We start from the raw sequence: 22,038 nt of genomic DNA on the forward strand, positions 1-22,038 counted from the left end.
AATACAAAGTTTTATGCAGTAACACCATAGCTGTTTCAAGAACAGACTCCATACGTTTTAAAAAAATAGGGAGCAGCCTGAATTAGTGTTTCAGGTTAATTGGGGTTGCATTGAACAGCCCAAAGGGTAGCCTGGGTTAACTTGTGGTAGTTACTGTCCAGCAGGTGAAGAGCTTGGCCTGCACAGTGGGAAGCTGAGCTGGAGGCCAATGTCTGCAGGAAGATCACCTTGGCACTCCTCTTTCAGCTGGGGAGAGAAAAATGAGGAGCAAGACACTGAGCAAAGGCTGCTCAAGGCATTTGAGCCTCCAGTGGACTCGGAGAGCAAAACTTCAGGTTACAAAAGGCCAAGGATGTTCTGTGCCTCCTTCCAAAGTGAGGCAAAAGATCATCTTTTTTCCTTAGATACTTAAATAAACTGTGTAATTAAAAATTGAATTATTCTCTTGCTTCACCATCTTTCAGCTGGCTCTGTGGTCAGCTGCTGACTGCAACCTATAGAAATCAAGGACTAGAAAAAATCCTTACTACACATCATCTCGTGATGGTAATCAGAGGAAACTCTACCTGATATTGACTAGAAGAAAAATGGTTATAAAAAGTAGACATTTGCACATTAAGAGTTCGGACAATAATAGTTTGTCTGATGTGTAAGATCAGATTAGCCTCCACGCTGAATTAACTTGTCACAGTTAAATTGTGTTTAATGTGTGAAAGGGACACCAATTCCCACCTTTAGTGCTGATGATCTCTATGGTGTTATTCCAGAATAATTTAACCTAAAATGACTGACAAACACCTTAATTTTCAGCATAAGCATAGAGCTACAGAGTAATAATTTAGGTATCGACTTATTTCAGATGAATTTTCCTGAGTATGTCTACACAGTCAGACCCTGTAAAAGTGGATGCACGGGAATTGTGCTTGTTTCCTCTGGGAGGACATTCCCAAATCTTTCTTAAACTGATTTCATTTTATTGCATTTGAGATATTACAGTTTGTGAAGATGAGGAGAAAAAGGAACTGAGTATTTAGCCAGGAACACATCTCATTTGAATTAGAGCTGTGCTTTCTAATTTAATGGGACACTTAACTGTGGGGATCAATATCTTAATTAGCTTATATTTTTCTCTTAGATTAGCAGACTCCATATGCTTATATAACCTGTTTCAGCTTCTCTTCTTTAGTTTCTCTGGATGCTCTAACTGTACAAATAAAATGCATTATTTAATTCACAACTTTTCATCCATGAAGTTTCCCAGTTAAACCCATGAGTTCAACTTTATTTTCCTCACTCTTTCCATACAGTTGTTCTCTCTCAGGTCAAGAATGAGGGGAAATCATCCTGTCACACAAATCCAGGGATGTCCCCAGTAAAACCGAAAGTGGGATCATGGAATTTGAACTTGATCTAATAGAATATTTAAGATCAATTTACACAAATTGTAGTCTCTATGCCCAAAAGGGCATTAGGCCCTTCACAGTGGATGAGAGGACTAGCCCAGCCCTAAAAAAATCCTTTAGTTTGGCAAAGATCCGTGCTGTGAGAGGATGTGCTATGGAGCCATGGGAAGCTTTGGTTTTGTATTTCAGGATGAGAGGAAAAAGAGCAGAATGTTACTGAGGAAAGCAGATGATGTGAACAGAGAGGTATGCAGACAGCCCTGCTTGTCCATGAGATCAGGGAATGTCTTTTCTCCAAACATATTTTGCATTTGGATCTCGCCACTGGAATTCCTGGGGAGCTGACTCTGAAGGTTCATGTGCTCATTTTGGAGGTGGGTTTGACTTGAAAATAAATAGTCATGGGCTGGAGGGGAGGTTATGTGGTGAAGCCTTGATTTTGCCAGCAAGGGGATGAGAACTTGAGGTGGTTGTGGCACAAGACTGGAGTCACTGAGAGCCCTGAACAGCAGCTGAGGGGAAGACTGGGGGTGTAGAATAGAGAGTGGGTTAGCTGCCTCTTGGATATGCTGAGATAAAAAGGAAAGTGAGGCCTGGAGATTGTGAACAAACCCCAGCTGTCCCAGACTATGCCAGCAGAGAGGCTGGGAATCCACAGTGCTCTTCCAGGCCATGGGATGAAGCCAGGACAGGCCACTGGCCTCTCACTGCTCTTTTGTGATAGTTATCTATTGCACAGCAGTGAGAGAAAATGAATTTCCTCTCCCATTTGGACAGTATTAATTTTACCTATCAAACTTCCTTTGGTATTGAAAATTCAGAGGAATAAAACAAATTATTTTATGTAGCCAGTTCCCAAAAGCCTCCAAGAGCATAAAAATTGAATGGGATTTTCTGAGAAATACTTTTTTTTTCTCTTTCTCCTGTGTCTTTTGGGAAATGTATGAACTGATGAGCTCCTTATCTGTACATCTTTATTCTTATTCTCCTCTGAGCTGAAGTCAAACAGTCAAAAGGCTGGGTCAAAAGAATTGCAATAGCAGAGAAAGCAATCTGGCTGAAAATGAAGAAGTTAGCAAAATGGGTCTTTTATGCAGCCAACTTCTACAAAAGAAAGGCAAGTGCAGTGCCTGTGCTGTCCCATTAATGTTCTCCTGACTTAATTTAGTCAGGAGCTGGGATGAGAGAGGAATTCAGCTCTGAGGGTCCACAGTGCTCTCTGAGGTTGTCTGACATGGCTGATGATGCTCTCGTGGCATCAACGCTTTAAAGAATCAACTAAGAAATGTTTAGAATCAACACCTGTGAGTTACATTTACAGCAAAATGTTGATCCAGGGGAGAGCTGGACTGCTCCTGCCTTTCCAGTCTGTGAGTGGAGGGGCTGGGAGTGCTGAGCAGGAGGTAATGAGCCCTGATGGAAGCAGAGAGATCCTGCTGCTCTGCAGACACTGTGCTTGGTCTCTCAGTGGAACTGAGTCCAAAGCAGTGTGGTTCCTCCTTTGGGAGGTTGGTGACCTGGGATTTGCTTGATGTTACAGTGATGGGAAGGACTCATCTGTCATCTCAGATGGCGTCTGTGGGCAGACACAGACTGTTAGGGTTTGTTTCAACACATGAATTTCAGCTTATTAGCTAATGTCTGAATACATCAAGTGGTTAATAGCTGGGTGTGAATCTGTTTTTAATGCTTTGTATTAAGCAACAACTTAAAACTGGTGAATTAAGATGTCTAGGGAACAAAACTAAATCAAAAAATAATTACAGCAAGTTAGACCTTCTTAAGAGATGGGAAGAATCTCAAAGCACAAATAGGTAATTAAAGGATGGATCATAAGACTGTGGGTAATAGGGTCATACATTCCACCAGGCTCCCTTCAAGTGTTTACCATTGTCCATGGCATGTATCCCTTGGAACAGCATGCAGGTAAAAAATGCATCCTATCTGGAATGTGTAAGTCATAGATGAGGAATAACAGCTCTGAACGACCTCATTCAGCTGGGCATAACTTTCAGATTATGTTGCTGTTACTCAGCATCACAAGACATTTATGACCAGGAGAACCAAAATGAAAATACGGACTTGGAACACAAAGTGGTTCATTATGCCAAGTGAAAGTTGTTTGTTTTTTGGTGTTTTCTAGAGAGCAAATCATGCATTCCTGCCATGGATGCTTTGGGGTTTCTGTGCAAGAAGCAGGCATCTTGCTGCAGTTCAGAGAACTGCAGGGAAAATATCTTCAAACAGAAAACTTCCAGTGTGTCCTATTGCCAAAGGGAATATATATAGGCATGTTGAGTTGAGAAATGGTCTGAAAGCATTTTTGAAAAAAAAAAATCCTAAAAGTCAGACTGTTGCTCTCTTTAGCTTAGCATGAAGTGAGGAAGGAAAAAAGTTATTTGCTAGGATGTGAGTTAAGAAAATGTCGAAAATGTCTGAGAGATGCTACAATTCCCTTTCACACATAGATAACATTGCTTAAGCAGGGGTGAGAATGTGACATTAAACTGATGTTTGGAAAATTTTTTTCTGTCTCTATTCAAACTTGCCTTCAAAAAAGAATTGTGCTCGAGTGGGACAATGTCGTGGTTTGTACACACCTTGTTTTCTTTATCACAAGGGAGAAGAAAGTCTCACCTGTACACAGTCTCCTTTTGGGATTTTGGGTTGTGCTTAGAAGCAAATATTAAATGATAACCAGCCCTCAGGTGCCCAGATTTCCTTTGCTCATGTGAAAAACATACCTAGGATCCAAATGGAGAAACCATAAACCCCAAAGTGACTGGCTGTTTTGGAAAGCCCTTCAGTGGATCTGATGCTCCTGTGGAAGTGGAACGAAGCCAGGAACTGACCTGGAGTTAATGAGCTGAGAGGTGATGGACTTTGGGTGGATATGTCTCTGTTTTGCTGTCATAGCCCTGTTTCTCCTGCAGACCATTTTTTGTTCCTATAAAAAGCAGCACTTACATGCTCCCAGCTTTTTTCATTAGACAAAATCATTTTCCAGGCTCATCCTCTGTGATTTCCAAGGGGTGCTGTAAAACAGGATGCCAAGCCCAATTTAGATAAGAACTATTATCTCTGAGGTTTTCTAGTTGATGTGCTTGGTAAGATACTTAAATTACACCTGTGGGCTTATTACCCAGCCACACCACAAACCTCACTGTGGGCCTGAGATGAAGCTGCATGAACAGGATTTTTATTTCACCCTTGTACCTATTATCTATTAGTCTGTTCTATAAGTCAGGGCTTGATTTGGCACAAATGATCAGCTCTGATTAGAGTGGAGATGTAGAGGGAAGAGCAAAGTTACCTCTATATCTTGATTTACCTACTACATGTACCTCCTTATAAAACACTGCAGCCTTAAAAATTACCAGGTAGTGTAGGGAAAAGCTGCATTAAGATAATGAGGAGTTTTCTGAGAAATTAAGCTTATTCATTAGGACTTCACTCATTGCACTGTCATAGCAAAAGATGCAAGAAAACTTTCAGTTATTTGTTCAAATAAAATCAGCTCAGCTTGGGGACAAAATAAATCTACCTCAGGCCTCAGGCATATGATGAACAACAATTCCAGTTGAGACCTCCATTTCCTTCTGATGAGACTGTCAAACATTATTAAAAAATCATGAGCACAATTTTTTTTCTGTAAACAAAGAAGACTTCATTATAATATCTGCCAGCTGATCTTCTATGCCAGCGTATATCAGCAATGAAAATTAAATGTCTTTCCTTGGAAAATAAAACAGAAAATAAAATTAAGTGAATGTAGGTTTTTCACATACTTAGAAGGTCCTGGTTATATTGCCTGTATATTTATTCTGCTGCAACCATCTTTTTTAATCAAAATAAATCTCCATCTCTCAGCTGTTTTAGAAAAAACTCTACTCCAGTAAAATTGAGCTCAATTATAACAGTTCATTACAGCAAACAAAAAGCTCAGTTCCCCAGAGAAAAATAACATTAAGAATGAAGAGTTGTTTGCTGTTTTATGACCAAGTGTCTATGAATGGCTCAGTACTGAACAAATTTCTTTTAATTTTTGTTCACATTGGAATTATCTATCCTATAATAAAATAGCTTTTAGATCTCTGCCACAAGTTGAACGACCAGAAAACAATCCTAGACCTCAGCCTTGCTATTGTAATACAATGTTTTTCAGGCTTTTGAGCTTTTAGTTTTTTTAGTGACCTGCAGCTTTCTTTCACATTTGAAAATATAAGAAACATTTGTTATTTATTTAGTGCTACTAAATATTTCAGTATAATAAAAACACAGAATAAAATCTGAGTCCTATCTCAGCTGAGTGTGAGCCTGTCTACACCAGAGTAGCCATCCCAATGGGACTGATGGAAATCTTCATGGGAATCCCTCAAGGACTTTCTCATTCACTATTCAGCTAAAAAGGGAATCATAGCTTGTTCTGACCTTTCCTGAGGAGCCTTTCACATTGATAATAACAACTTTTCTTTCTTTCTGCTACTCATCCCTCACCAATGGATTTTTTTTCATCATCTGCCAGGGAAAAGAAAATTAATTTCTCCAATGAGTCCCATTGTCTAGGATAATCTGAAGATATAGGGCAGACTAAAGGGCATCCCAAAAGCTGTTTCCACATCCTATCCCAAATATTTCTCTAGGGAAAGCCTTCAAGGGCTGGAAAAGGACTGTCCCCTGCCATAGCATCTGTGCACAGAAATGGTCCTGAAACTCAGCAAGTGCTGCAGCTCTCATCCATTTCTTCTGTTCACCAAACACCTGAGGCTTCCAACTGTGCCAGTGCCAGGGGTTCAACTGCTGGGGGCCAGGAGATGAGCAAGCCCTGGCAGCTGGCTCTGTGGAGAGCCAGATTTCAGTCCTTCTCCACCAGGAGAGCCAGGCTTCATCCCTCCAAACGCGCCGCGCTCACACGTTCACACCGCGTCTCACACTCACCCACTCGCTCTGGGTGGATTAACACAAACATTCCTCTTGGGAACAATGTGTTCTCCACAAGCTCGTGGCTCTGATGTGTGGCTCTTTACAAACACCAGCAGCTGAATTATTTTCCTGCATTGCAAAGGAATATTTCCCAATTCTGCGATGGGACAACTGCGTTTCATCTAGCAGTTGGATGTTTGGCTGGGGGGATTTTGCAGTGACTCAAAAAATTTCTTACAAAGTACCCCAAAACTCTTGCTGCAATTCCACCTCAGTGCTAAACTCGGAGAAAAGTGTTACCCTTGCACCAAGCATGAAGAGAGCCCCAGGCCTTAGCAGAACTTGACTCCAGATGGATCCAGGCTGCTTTGGGAAGGCTTTCTCTCAGTGTCACTGTGTTAGCAGTGACTGGGGACACAGGCAGAATCAAGGTTTCCAAACACACAAAAGATCTGAAGACAGTGCTGTGTGGACCTGGGCAGGATGGAATCAATGACAGTTGGTGCAGCCTGATCTCCTCTCTTGTTCCCACTTTCTGCAGCCTCATGTCAGAGGTGCTTGCCCTACAACCTGGCTGTGGGACATGATAGCTGATAAATAGGACTTAAACACTGATTGAAGCTACATTTTTCCAGAAAACTGGAAATAGATTTGTAAGTTTTTTTTCTTCTTCCAGGTATTTATGCTCATTTCCTTAGGTTTTAAGTGTATGCTAACTTAATTGTAACTAGCAGAAGTGGGGAATTAGGCAAACAAGTAAGAGGCAGTGTTTTCTGTTTTCAGTGCATTGCTCTACCTGCAAACAGTATATTTTAGGAAGTCTTGAAAAATATTTTCCATTTTCTCCTAGGAGTTCCCACCAGTTTTTAAAGGGAATACAAACAAATTAAGAAACTTCAGGCTATATTGCAAAAACATTTTTTGTATAAAATGGTTTATAAAAAAAAGTGGTATGAAAAGATGAGTTGGAGTGGAGGAGAAAAGAAAGATAAGGAAACAGAAGTGTTGGAAAACTTGGAAATACTAAACAAAGGGACAATTTTAACAAGTGAATGTACAAAGCATAAAAGCTCTGCTTGCTAGGAATTTTTGGAAGGAAGATACTTGTTCATACAATACCTCAGGTGGCAACTCACCTCCCTATTCATGTGAATAGCTGAGAAAACCTACAAAGGAAAGCAAGTTCAGGAGTTGGAGACTCTGTGGCACAGAAGCCTTTTCTACCATGGACCTAGCCTATAAATCTGGGAATTGTTAGCATAACGTTCTAGATAGCTAATCCTAACTCCTGTGGTTTGGAGAACCAGGGGAATTAGGTATACTGCTTTCATGAAGAGTTTGTGTGCTTCAGCCTGTGCATGTGAAGATTATTTATAGAGTTAAGTCCAAAAAAACTGTTTAGTCTGGGGGAAGATGGAAACCAATGGGCAACAAAACAGTGATCGAGACATGATACCTGGGGTAAACAACTTCAAGGGAGCTAAAATAACAATAACTCAATAATCAGTTGGGAAAATGCTGTTTTCCAGGCCCCGGGCAGTTACACAGCTGGCTTGCCAAGTCTGAGAGCCTGGAGATCAAAAGGAATGTGAATCTTAAAAGGACTGTGTTGGAACAAGAAAGGGAGGAGTGAGCTGTGAGCAGCTGCCGGGGGATGAGAGGAAGAGTCTGAAAAAGGAGGGGAATGCAGCCAAGCCCAAAGATGGAGATAACCGAACAGAGTGGGAAAATGGGGCTGAAACCTCACTCCTGCACAGAACTTATCTCAGCAGCAGGTGGAAGTAAGTCCTAGTGCACTGGGCATACAGTAACTAAAAATACCTGATCACCACAGGCATTTGCACTGTGGTAATCACAGGGGTTTGATGGAGTTTGGTTTTCAGAGAAAAAGGAAAAATTAAAACTGGATTTTGGAGTTGAAATTCCCTTGTAGTTTGGAATTCACCCATTTTGTGCTATTATTTCCCTGAATTAGAGAGACTGCTCTTTCTACACGGTGGAGAAATTTCCTTTCAACTCTACTGAAAAGGATCTGTAGAGTGCTAGTATCTTTGTTCATCAAGTAATGTTCATCAACCAACACGTGTTGGCTGAGCTGCAGTAATAGCTGGTGTTTCTAGCCATTACTGGAAAAACAAAAGTCTTCAAGATACACTTAAATTCTAAGTAAAATAATATCTTTCACTGAAACTCTCTAGGAAGTAAGTGCCTTCCGGTTGAATTTCTGAGCAAAACATATTTTGTTTTCCCCTCCCTCTTTCCTCTTTTTCCTTCTTTCCTTCCTCTAACATTGCTCCTAAGCCATTCAGGTGAGGATGAGCCATACTCAGCCCTTTGGTAAACTGTGATCATCCACATGCAGCATTTCCCTGCAGTCAATGTCATGTCTCCAAATTCATATCCTGGCAATTACATTCAGAAACAATAAGGTTTTCTACTGAAAACAAAAGCTTGTTGAGACAACAGCATGTAAGTACAAGCACTGTCTGTGTGGGATGAGAGTTTATGTTTGGGATGACTCTTTTATCTTTGAAGCCTTGAAAACCTTAATAAATATTTTGGAAGCTGTTTCCCTGACTGGGGTTTGTTTGGGATTTTTTTTGAAATCTCATCGTGCCTGCCTCCCACCCCATCCCACAGATTTGTGTTGTCTATCTGCTATGGCTTGCCAGCCAAGCTTCAGGCTCCATGGATTGTCATTATCTTCATGTTTCAATGAGCTGGCCACCACATGCTACAAAAATATTTGCTATAAAACAATAACAACAGCTCATCCGTGTGGTATTCACTTAAGTATTGAGTTATTGCTTTTGAATTTGGAATTTCTTGCTCAGATCTTCAGGAAAATATTACGTTTTCTGAGAGGAAATTCCTCTGCAGTAAACAGCCATAGCCCACAGCAGAACGGGGACTATTAGATAGCAACTTCCACGTTGTGGTGTTGGGAAATAAAACTATAAATATGCTGCTAAACTGTGTCAAATGATCAGCATTTTATATTGAATATTTGATGATTATTGGAATAAATATTGTGTTTTTATGGGTGCTTAAAATTCTGCCAGTACCAATAACCCAATTTGCTGTGCAGTTCCTTACAGGCCCTTTTGGTGTGGCTGAGTCCATTTCCTCTCTCCTCAATGAAATGGATGTTGTTTTGGAGCCAAATTTCTGCCCCACTTTGTGCCACTGTGGTCTCCTTTTCCAGGTCCACCCAAGGATTAATGTCAGCGTGAAATGTTGAGCAGTTCAGGAGTTTGGGTTTTTCCATCTCTGTGGAGAACCAGCCTAGTGCTTCCATTGAAAATAAAACTATGCAGCTCATGCAGCAGGGGATTATCAAGTCCATCAGAAATCCTGTGCCACTGAGTTTTCAGAGTGATGCACTACCCTTGTTCATCTGTCTCCTCAAAATTAACATCCACCTGAGCAAGTCTGCATCTTGGCTAAGGGCCAGCCATGTTCTCAGCCCAAGGCAGGGGAAAGGAAGGCTCAGAGACTGCTCCCAAGAAGCTGCCATCACAGTGGAGGCACTGACAGCCTCCTGAAACCCACGGGAAGGAGAGGTCTGAAATCATCACAGAGTTGCAGCTTTGATTTGTTACTCAATGAGATCCTCGCTGGAAGAAACGTGGACTTGGAAGAAGTGAGCCTTGAAGTGTGACTGAAAGAAAGAGATGGCATTAATGGTCCTGGCTCTGCACAGAGCTCAGGCAGAGCCTTCTCTTTCACCTGCCCAGGGTGTCCAGGGAGTGGGCAGGGCTGGGGAGTCACCTCTGGCTTTGGGAGTTTAATACTCAAACACCCTGAAGCAGCCATGGGGCTCAGTGACCTTTCCCCAGGAAACAGACATTTCTGCAGGGGCTGCAAACACAGCAAGGTCCTCTGCAGCCCCAGGGGATGTCAGCTCAGGCTGTGGGAACTGGGAGCAGCACATCTGGGTCCAGGGAAGTTCATTGTGTTCTATCAATAGTGATTTTCAGGATTTCTGATGCAATTTTGCTTTGGCTCCAGCTCTTAACCCTTTCCCATGATTTCTCTCACATTTTGCCCCCTACTTTTATTCAGTATAACAGGATCAAACACTGTGTTTCATATCCAAATGTAATGAATTGTTCAAATTCACTGCCTTCTTCCTAGGGAAAAAAGGGATTGATTACAAATAAACATTCTTAATCCTCAAAAATGCTCAGCAACTCTGATTGAAGCTATTAGGAGTCTTCCAAATTGATGCTGGTGTCATTTATAGCTGGATAAAGGACAGGATATGCATATTATACATAATGGTGAAATATACTATGTTTTAAAATCTGTGCCTTGTTGAAAAGTGACATAGACCATGGGAGACAGAGATAAGGCTTAAATAATTATCTGAATAGCTAAATTAATGGTAATGTGCTTAAATTGGTAGGATGAGTTATTGGGAACTTCAAAACAGCTTGCTGAAGATCCTTAAGACTCTCAATCCACTCATAAATTTAATTTTAGATTTTGAAAAGAGGAAAAATATATTGTCCAGGTGAGAGTACATGATCAGGAGGGTCTGCTTTTTGGTTTCTTTACCTCACTAAAAATAGCACTTTGAAATGTATGAAACAAAAATTTCGTCATTTTGATCTCCAATTTTACTGCAGGATAGAGGGAAGGCTGCCCTACAGAAGGCTGCTCCAATGAAATTCTAAAATATCGTTTCACACAGTTATCTAATACTGTTCTCACTCACTGAATATCAAGGTAAAATTGCACTTGCTCTGTCCCCTAACATTCTCATAGAACTCACAGAAAGCAATTGTTTTCATCCACTTACACTACTTTGGCAATCTGGCTCCCTGTTTTATCCCCAGATTGTTCTAACATGATCCGTGGGATAGAATCATGGTCTCTCTGTATCTGTCCTTGCCTTTTCCTCTCCTACCACATATTCCAGCAATCTTGTGTGATAACTAAATAAATCCAACAACATATTATTGCCTCTTGCTGTGTCTGCTATCCAACATTACTTCATAACCCACTGAGTTTATTAGTGGATTTTTAGAAGGCATTTCTGGAAATGCTTGTCAGATGTAATTCCTCTGGACAGAAAAAAAATATTTTTTTACTTTGTGGAATTCTTTGTCAAAGCCAAATTCCTGCCTGGGTAGACACTATTTCTCTATTTTTCCAGATAAGGCAGTGATACAACAATACCACTGTCTCTGCATTCCTCATATTTAGGGATCAGTGGTTCAGAAAGCTCTTACTAAGAGGCTGTTATTTGTCTCTAAGAAGCATGTGAGAGGTGACATAACCAATGCCAGAATTTACTTTTGTGGATCCAAACCTCTTTCTCATTACAAATATGGATTTGTGATCAGTCAGAAATCCTTGCACTGGGACCATATTTATCTTTGCATCCTAGTTGTTTTACTTGCCTTGTATTCACCCTTTGTACCAAGGATACAAAAATTGATGTAATATTATCTGTGGAATAATTTGTTTTTCTCAGAACTCTTGGAGGTCCCAAGGAACTGATCCTGCTGACCTGCTTGGTCACATCAGTGAAGGACTTGGAGTCTGTCTAGTGCTTCTGTGATCTCCATTTCCATCCTGCTGCCACAGGTAAATGTGAATTTTGGGAAGGCCATTCCCCAGCCTGTCATGTACAGTTTGGCATTTCATCCTCACCTTTCCTTTTTAATGAGGGCATTTCAAGGCATGGGATTCTGCAAGTGCTTGCATTAACCTGCCTTAAATCTGACCTATGAAGTCTTCTTTGTTAGCCCTTTAAAATAACAAATCTAAGCAATTTTCTGGGACCCAATTCTTCTCCTTAAGCATTTACACCTTGTATTCAGAGTAATACCTTGTGCCCAGCTGATGGGCTAATAAACAGCCCAACCTGCTCAAGGAAAGCAGTATCTGGGCATTCATTTACATCTGTGTGACATTTGTATAATTTAAATAACCTCCCATGACCCTTGTGTGAATGCTAGAGTTCATGTAATTACCAACAAAAATGATCTTGCCCCTAAACAGGGTGAACAGTGTATAAATCTTTGATGTCAGGGATAGGATTCTGAAATGTAAGTTATACATAGAAGGAAATAACATGCAGAAGAAATTACTCTTGCCAGAGAAAAGATTGATTCACTGAGTTCTATTTAGCTTTTAATTTATAACAAATTTGCCTAATCTCAGTTTCTTTAGCTTCTGTTAAAATATTAAATAGCATTATATCAAATACATCCCCTGTGACATTAAAGGGAATGGAAAGCTTAGGCACACATTAATTGCATTCCAAAATGTGGCATAGACCTTAATAAACCTAATTTAAAGAACCTGAGAACAATGACATTTATGCTTTAATTAGAGCAAATGAAAGCTGTGCTGCACAATTTAAACAAATAATTTTTCTGGTGGGACTTGGCCTTTCTGACAAGGTACACATTTCCCTGAAGTTTGCCACGTGTCAGTCTTGTTCCAGAGGCAAAACTTGCTTCCTGCAGATGGATATTGCCAAACCAAAACACAAGAATAACAAGCATTATGAGAACCAAGCAGACAGCATAAGTAAGTCTTTCTCAAGAGCAGGTTGGACTATCTCAGGAAAATGAAGTAATTTATTTCTCTTTAAGGAGAACACACTAAAATGGCAGGATATGTACCAAACCCAACAATAACAGTTTAAGATGATAAATGTTATTTTAATGATCCCTATCACTCTGGTATTCCAATCACAGCACATACGTTTAAAATGGAAAACATCCAAATCTGCAAAGAAACATTTGACATAAGATAAAAAACCCATCCAAAATCAGATAGATTAATAGATCTAATTTACTTCAGAAGTATTCACAAACTGTTATAAAAACCAGATTGGTCATAAGACTCAAAGTTGTTACCATATGCATCTCACAGGTTCTGTGTTATGTTCCTTATGCTGGCAAACTCACTAATGAGTTCAAGACTGCTCCCCAGACAAGAACATGACAATTTGTGTGCTGTGCATTAGAGCACTTTGTGCTCTGCAGCAGAATGAAACATAAATTTCGCGGAAGAATTTAGATGTTCTTTCACAATCTGCTAAAAAGGAAATCGTGCAGTAGCTTAATGTATATTTAAAACTGAGAATCTCACAGAACGCAGATGGATGATGTAATATGCATACTGCACTTGTATTTACTTTCATTTTACTTTAATATTTTACTGCTATAGCCATGATCTCAGCATTTCATTATCGTGCAGGTTTTTGTATCAATAATTTCTGTAGACCCTTTGGCTGCTGTCTCAGGTATGTCTGCTGTTTTTCTGCAATTAGACAGAGTTGGGAGGCACTTGGAACCATTGGATGCACAGAGCAGCCAGGTAGACCTGTTGAAAATGACAGCAATTTAATTATTTACTCTGAAATCTAATGGCACTAATTAAAACTGTCAATATTGTCAACAATTCAACAACACTATCAATTCCAAACACGGGCATTTAGAAAGGTAGCCAAAACATTATTTTTAAAAAGCTGATCATAAAATAAAATTTCAGTTTCTTAGGGCATTGTAGCATCTCTAGGAATTTTTTTCCATATCAGTTTAAAACCCCAAACTTTTAGCTGAGGGGCTGGTGTGGCAACAATGCTTTCAAGCTCAGAAAGCTGTGGTGACTTGCTTCATTTAACAGGACAGAAGTATTTGATGCTGACTTTTAAAATTAATGGTTTTGATATGAATGAAATAAAATTTGTAAGTAAAAAATGCTTCCACCTTTTTTGCAAAAACCTTTTGTTTGGGAGGAAAAAAAAAAAGGCTGTGTGTTCCAAAGGAGCACTTTGATGAAACTGCAGATTCTGGAAAAAGCTGTTGCACTGAAGAAATGTCATCAACCTCTATCTTGGGGCTCATTCAGGCAATTTAATGAATACAAAAGCTAACACTTGTAATCAAGAAGGACTAGGGATACATTTTTTTAAAGGGAAATTAATTTTGGAAAACACTAGAACTCTAACACTGCAGGATGTCTGTGGCATCACGCCAAGTACTTGTTATTAGCTGCTAATTGGCATTCAAATTCTTACAAAAGCAAATGAATGTGAAAAGTGATGAACCCAGGACAGCTCTGTGCAGGACTGGATGCCAATGGAGTCCCTTAAAACTGTTCCTATAAATGGTCACACCTCACTAGCAGGAGGCTCATGTCTAACATCCCAATCCTGGCAGAACAGAAGCTCAGAGTTCATTTATCTCAGACTGTTCCAGCCCCAAGCATTAGCAGAAAGCCCAGGTGGGTAGACAACATGTTCCTGTGCTCCTCTGGACAAAAATGATGATGCTGATGAGCTATGCAATGGATGTCAGGCAATTTGGGAGTGAAGTTCCAACCCCATGTGGTCCCATGGTGAAGGAAAGACAGAAATTTTATAAGTATTATTTCTGCTGCCTGGCAGAGAAGACAGCAATAAATGAGCAGTTACTGATTAGCTCTTCTCCTCTATTTAAATCCTGTGACATGACCCACAGGATAACACTTAAGAATTTAAAAACACTGAATCATGCCAGTTAATTGTGGGTACTTAAACCTTCATTTGACCATGGCAGAGTTTTGTTTCTGAAGATACAACACAGAAAACCAGAAAATTTAATCTGGAGATAAAAACTTGGGGTGCATATAGTGTGAATGCCAGAAAAATCATTGGTATTTTAAAAAATTGTTTTTCTTCCCTGTTACCTCCATGCTGTTGTAGCACAACTCAGCAGAGTCGCCTTGCACGTGCAGCTTTGTGATCCAAGTGATCCTTTAGATGATTAGTAATACAACATGACCTTGAATTCCATCACCCACAGACTGGTAATCACACAGCTTATTTCTATTTTGCTTTTGCTTTGGGCAGGAGAAAATAGAAGGATTTGCCTTCTTTGTGAATACCTTAACAGCAGGGCTAATCTGATTCCATATGGTAGTAATAGAAGTTCATTTCTTTTTTTAAAGTATTTGAAAAATGTCTCAGAACAGCACTTGATATTAGTCATGGTAGTATGAAAACATTGTGTCAATATTTTTTCCATGGAAAACACTGCAGGAAAAGATTAATTTTGTGGATTCAGGTCTTCAGGACACATTCCTACTATTCAGCCACCTGTGCTCAGGGGTGAGGCAGTGAGAGGTACAACAAATATGCCAAACACATAGTGAAGAATGGGTTGATTTGGAATGAGACACAGAGTATTCCACCCTAATTTTAATTACTACATTTCATTTCAGCAGGAGATTCTCAAAGACCTGATTTGCTCAGGCCTTTTGAAGATTGCAAATTCAGTAAGGTGGCTGAGGGTAAATAGGGGATGCAGAACTTACCCAATCCACACTTTGGCTTTGGAAAATGTCTAAACTGTGTACATATTTCTCATTCCCAGACCTTGACCGTTCCAGAGATGACTCTACCCATGTGCCTCTGTAACATTCAGCAGCTTTTGGGCATCCAGATAATGACTGGGAAGTCTTACTGTTCTCCATGGAAATAATCTGTTTCAGGCAACAGGAGCAGCAGAAGGAAACATTAGACTGATGCTGAGTATGATTGAAGGCAAATTTAGACAAGGACCAGCTGTGTTCAGCACCATTCCAGGAAGCACTGGGGGAAGTACTTTCCTGTGATCCCATATTATTGCTCATGCCCTGACTAACCACATTTCACACAGCTCCTGCCTGCACTCGCTCAGTCTGCTCTGCTCTGCTCTGCTCTGACTCCATCAAGCACAGTCACTGCCATGGACTCTGCCCATGTCATTTTAACGTGGGGGAAAATGTGTAGCCCTGTCCAGACAGAGCTGCAGAGCCTTAACATCTTCCCTCCTGGGGCTTGGGAATTAGCATAATCTCTATGGTCCTCTGTAGCTCCAATGCACCAAGGGCATTTCTGGAAAATCCTGTTCTCTGATTTTGCCTTCCATCACCGTTCAATACTCTAATTGATAGATGGTAACTTTGAGGTGAAGCACAACGTGCTTGGAATGGGAAATCCCTGACAAAACCTGTAAACATCACATTACAAAAGGAGAGCTTGGGCTCTGAAGAATCAGCCCTCAGCCCACCATTCTTCTGGTCTTTCTGGCTTTGTCTTTCTGCCTCACACTAATGGGCAGAACAAAATACATCATGAAAGAGGCAGTATGGAAAAAACTGTGTCCTGCTTACCCCCTACCAACAAAGCTTTAAAATGATGTCTTTTCCAACTTAGCTGTGAGCATGCAGCCCTGGAGTGAAATCCATGTGCACTCAGGGAAAAACCTTGCTCTGGAGTGGCACTAAGTGGCTCTTCAAGAAGTGTGAATTGTCTCATGAGCCAAACAGGAGAAGCCCAACATAACATCCAAGCCCTCATTACATTCCATTTTGCAGTAGAGTGACAATTGTGAAGCAGCTAACTACTTTTTATTCTTGTTTTCTTAGACCAGTATGAGTGGGAAAAGAAGATGCTGATTTTCCAGCTTCCAAACATTCATCATTCATTTGCCTACTATTTTCTGGGAGCCTTACCCTCAGCCAAACTCTGTGGATGTGAATGCTCAGACATCGTGAATTCAGATGAGATAAACACAGTAAAAATGCATTTCAACCTCTGGATACCCAGGATATTTAGCAACAAATTTCCTCACTGTTTTGTCCAGTTCAAAGCACACACCTCAGGCATTGCTATTCCACAGGCTTTTCTTTTATAAGCATTCATCTCAGTTGCCTTGCAGTGCTATTTGCACTGTACCATTACTTCCTACCCCAAAACATGCAGCTACCAGACAGGAATTTGTGTGCCAACTCCATCACTCCCCTGTTTAAGATCCTGACACTCAGCCTCCTGTTTGAGGGGAATCAATATATGATCCAGCCTGGATGGATAGAAATTAATCGATGTGGCATTTTACAACAAATTCAGAGCACAGGGCTAATGTGGATTCATTTTGCAAATGAGTGGATTTATTTTGCAAATGAAAGAGTGGATTTATTTTGTAAATGAAGCCTCCTACTGCATGAATTCTTGTAGTTGCAGTTTGCTGGAAGCTGCAAGAGTACAGCAGAGGGAAGTATAGCTCAGTGTTTGCCTTGTCTCTACCTTCTTTCCTCAATTGTTGCAGAATTAGTGGACATTGTCAGAAACAAAATGCTCAGCCAGGTGGATCTTTGGACTGATAAGTTATATTTTGGCAACTGTTTTTAATATAAGTCCATACTAATACAACCTCATTTTTATATGTTAGCAGATATAGTAAAAGAATTTTATTATATTCAAGGTGATCTGGAAGAATGGATAAGAAAGAAAAATTATCTATGGCTATATATCCAGCTATTCAGTATTGTTCCTTCTTGTTAATGCAAATGCAAGAACCATAAAGCATATGGTAAGCGATGCTCCATCACTTTTAAAGCACATTTTAGCTAATGTAGAAATGAATTATGTTGCATTGCATAATTCAGGGATTAGATTTTTGACCATAATTAAGCAGGTACTGCCTGATCTTTGAGATACAGGTACATGTGTTCAGTTTGTCTGTTTCAGAAATAAAATCAAGTAGCAAGCTACCAAAGATATTTTGTGCAAGCTCTTTAAATAAAGAGGTCTGCTGAAAATTTGCATAATATCTTACTTGTGAAATTTAAAAACTGCCATAAATCATAATTCAATTTATAAGACAATTAAATGCATGTGTTTCTGTTCTCTTTTATGATTCTTGGAAATCATTATCCGGTGTAGCTGGAGAAAGAGGGGCTAAAGAAAGCACAGAAGAATTAGAATAGAATTAGCATTAGAACAGAGGGCAAATATCAGACAGTCACTTCCTTCACGTATTTGTTTTTTCTGGCTGTCCTGAGCTCAACTGAAATAGCACAGCATGCTCCACATTCCTCAGAATTTCTTATTTTCCTTAGGACAGAGGTTGCCTTCTGCATCTCATGGGACTCAGATGGTTTTGCTGCAATTGTCTGTGAGAGATTTTCTGCCATTTTAGTCTCTTTGCAGCTTATGATACTCAGTAAATCTCTCTGATGAGGTAAAGAAAACTCTATAAAGAGGATGGAATGTTGTTTATAAAACTTACCTAAACACTCTTCATAAATTCTCATTTCAAACAAGGCAAAGGCATCCCTTAAGTTAGCAGCAGGATTTTTTAGCATACCATGCTCTTAAAGAATGCTTTTCAGACTGCATTGCCATAAGTGTAAATGTGTCCTGGTCCTACTACTGGTTTTATTGTATGTCAGAACACATCAATCTTTTGTTGGTTACTATGGGTCAGTCCCAGAAATATTGTAAAACTAGAAATCATGAACCAAGAAATTAAATACTTTTTTCAAGATGCATAATGTGGATGCTGCATTGCTTGAATCTTTCTATTTTACTGCATCCATAGACTTTGCAATAGAGCAGATGGGGCAGCAGGAATGTGGGAAAATGGCAATTTGGTCCCACACTGAGCAGTGAGAGAAAAAGGCCATTTTCCCTGCAAAAGACCAGCTCTGGTTTTACTGCTCATTTTTACTAAACTGACTAATATTTTCCTAGTGAGTAGGGTGATGTCACACAGTGGAAAAATTGTTGAAGAGAAAGCTTTCACCTTATTGGAGATACTAGTGATGTGTGTGTTTGTTTCTGCAGAATTTAGTTTCTTATTTCTGAAGGTCAAAAGAGATAAAGATATTCAGGACTCTCTACTGATGTAGAACTCCATTTCTGTGTTTCCAACCCAACAGGTCTCACACATGTCGTGCTTTAAATCGTTATACCCCAATTAAAATGTACCAGCAACACATCCCTTCAGAAGAAAAAGCTTTTCGTTGAAAATGAGATATATGGCATTTGGGGGAAAAAGGCTTGACTTTTTTTTGGAGTTCTGATCTCAGTTGCTGATTCAGTGCTGTTTCTGGGATATATCTTTTTGCTCATGCCTTGGGTTTATGTAAGTAGACCAGTACTGCTTATACCATTTTGGATTTTCATCCATTTGCTTCATGGAAAGGTTTCAGGGATATAATTAGGTATGCACTGTGAAAACTCTATTCCCAGCTGCTTTGTGGTCAGTTCTGCCTGAGGTAACCATCAACAGCCTCTATCAGCTTAATGATGTCTGCTGTTGGCAGTGCTTCTGCCAGAGAGTGAGGTTAATGTCAGGAAATAAAATAAAATCTGCTTAGTAAACACTGTAAAGAAAACAGGTTATGTGTTAATGTGCTTGCACCAGCTATTCACCTCTCAGGCTTTATTTTCAAGTTTCACTGTTCAAATTTTGGTTGTTCATACGTGGTTAAATTTATACAAACTTTGAAGAAGCTTGAAATGACAGAGCTGAAGTTAGAGGATGTCTGTCAGGTGTTTGGCTCCTAGTCCATGGTTCTACCTGCACAGGAACACTTGTCTGATCTCAGTTACATTTCTTAGGTAAGAGACATCTGCCACACACATTTCACCTTTAGAAGGGTTTCTCTAATACTCAATGTCATTTTTCCCAAAGGAAAACCACTGCAAAATTTAACAGAAATAGCTGTAGAGAACATCATAGAAATTACATTTCTATACCTCCAGGACCGAATAGAGATTAATATAACTTACACATTACTATCAAGGTGTTTTATTGCATTTTATAGGAAGAATACAATTTTCTCTTAAATTATATGGGATAGTTTAAAGAACAAGGTTGTAATTTCCTCCACAAATGCTTTTAAAACCTTCCTATGATAGTTCATGTTTTAAATTTCATCATTTTCTCTATAGCTTATTTAGGCAAGTGTGGTCACCCATACGTGACGAAACAAATTAAAAAGGGCACATAATGTTCCAGTTTCAAGTACTTGGGTGGATGGGGTTGCTTAATATACATATATCATACCCTTCCCAACTATCAAAGACCTTTGGATGAATTGGGTGCAATATATTAACTCAATTACAATGGAAACACAGATCAAAGAATGTAGCTGGGAGGTCTTATTAAAGTATGAGACTTCATTAAAATGTCACTGGTTTTGATTATACTGGATTAAAGTGTCTGAAATTTCACTTAACTTCGTGTCCTCAGAAAAGAAAATTCTACTTGGTAACTGTAAGTTCAAGGTTTCAGACTTTGTTTTTCAGTGTTGTTATTAAAGTGGACTTTTCATAAATTGGTAAAAAACACCAAAGATATTTTTTATCCATTTTTGACACTGAATATATAATCTCATTTGCTTCAATTTATTTCTTTTTTCTTTTGTGATTTTTGTCTCTGCCTTTTACTCGTTCACATTCACATTGGAAAGACTCCAGTTTTTCAAATAATAATAATAATAATAATAAATAATAATAATAATAACTGCTTTTCCTCTATTTAAAAGAAATAAAATAATTTATAAATTATTAGTATATATCATGGGATAAGCACATTGAAAGGTACCAAGTCCAGTTTTTAACTGTCAGAGCAGTGCTGAGCTTTCCAAGAAAAGGAGTTAATGGGGAGCAATCTCAATGTGCTGCAGTGCTCAGCTGATCTATTTCTGCCTCTCCAGCCAAGACGCAGAATACACATGTATGCTGAGCACCGCTATCAGTGGTAATAGCCCTCTAAATTGGAAACAATCATTGTAAAGACACCTAACAGACATTGTCTGGTACATAACAAGAAGATTGAGGTAAAAATCACTTTTCTTAATTCGTTTACTTTCCTGTTGCTACACATCATGTCAACACTTGTTTGTAATTATATTAAAATGGTGACGTGCCCCCCGTTGTGACACAGGAACGGTGAAAAGTTTGCATATTGCTATCTTGGAAAGCCATAGTGTTTTGCGCTTGGCATTGATACAGACCTGTTAAATCTCTCTGCAAGTGCAAGGGTAGAGTCCAGCACTGTCCCTGCTCTTGTTGTGAGGAGTCTCATTGCACAGGAACAAGGCTTTCAAGATACTCAGCTCAGCACGAACTTAGCAAAACATGAATTCAGTAACTAAATTGATTTCCTGCTCTACTGTGTACAAGTTCTTTAAATTACAGTGAAAGTAAAACACGGAGCTTGCATTTTCACCACAACTAGAACACAATTTTAAGAGCAGTAATGGTTTCTCTCTCCACTTGCCAGGGTTATGGATCTCCCCACAGATCTGGAAAGGCTCAGGACAAGATACCAGGAAGCAGTGTATTACAGATAAACAGAGAATAATTCCATTAATTTATGGATTGTTTCAGGGATTCTGAAAGAGTCTGCTAATACTGCCTATTAAGATAGAAAAGATGGGGAGGAGAGAAAATCAATTCATTCCTCAATCTATTTAAGTGAACAAAGAATTATGTGCGAAACTGAACAGCTCGAGTCAACAAAGCTCACACCAAACAAAAAGAGAAAAGCAGCTTTATTTTGCATAACTGTGTCTGAATCACAGTAGATTTGACAGAACCTGTTCCATTCTAAGCCCAAAGGTCTTATTTAGGCAGAACACAGTATCAAATACCCTGTAATGTTTTCTTTCTGGGCTAATCTAACATCTCATGGGATATCACGCAAGGGGACAGCACAGGCAGATGAGTGGTTTTCTTGGTTTATATTTAGTCTTTGTGGGACTTATTCCATCTGTCTGTTGAAAGCTATGATAGTGCACTGTCAGATCTCTCAGGTTTTTTTGGGGTGGCTTCCTTATCTCTAAAATAGGAACCAAATAAGAAATATTAGTGCTTTTCTGGTAAGACAGAGATAAGGCTGAACCTCTGAAAACTTGAAAAGACCTTCAG

The 22,038-nt window shown here is 39.5% G+C and overlaps 1 long non-coding RNA gene across 1 annotated transcript in view; it reads left to right on the plus strand.

The window, feature by feature from the left end:
• Positions 1-14,058, plus strand: part of LOC146432659 (uncharacterized) — a 48,878-nt gene extending 34,820 nt beyond the window's left edge. Inside the window, exon 2 of the long non-coding RNA XR_014854270.1 lies at positions 11,809-14,058. This is a non-coding gene — a long non-coding RNA (uncharacterized LOC146432659). The remainder of the gene's footprint in view (positions 1-11,808) is intronic.
• The last annotated feature ends 7,980 nt before the right edge of the window (positions 14,059-22,038 follow it).

The sequence above is a fragment of the Lichenostomus cassidix genome, chromosome 10 (genome assembly GCF_008360975.1).
Source record: "Lichenostomus cassidix isolate B80296 chromosome 10, HeHo_3.0, whole genome shotgun sequence".
Lineage (NCBI taxonomy): Eukaryota > Metazoa > Chordata > Aves > Passeriformes > Meliphagidae > Lichenostomus > Lichenostomus cassidix.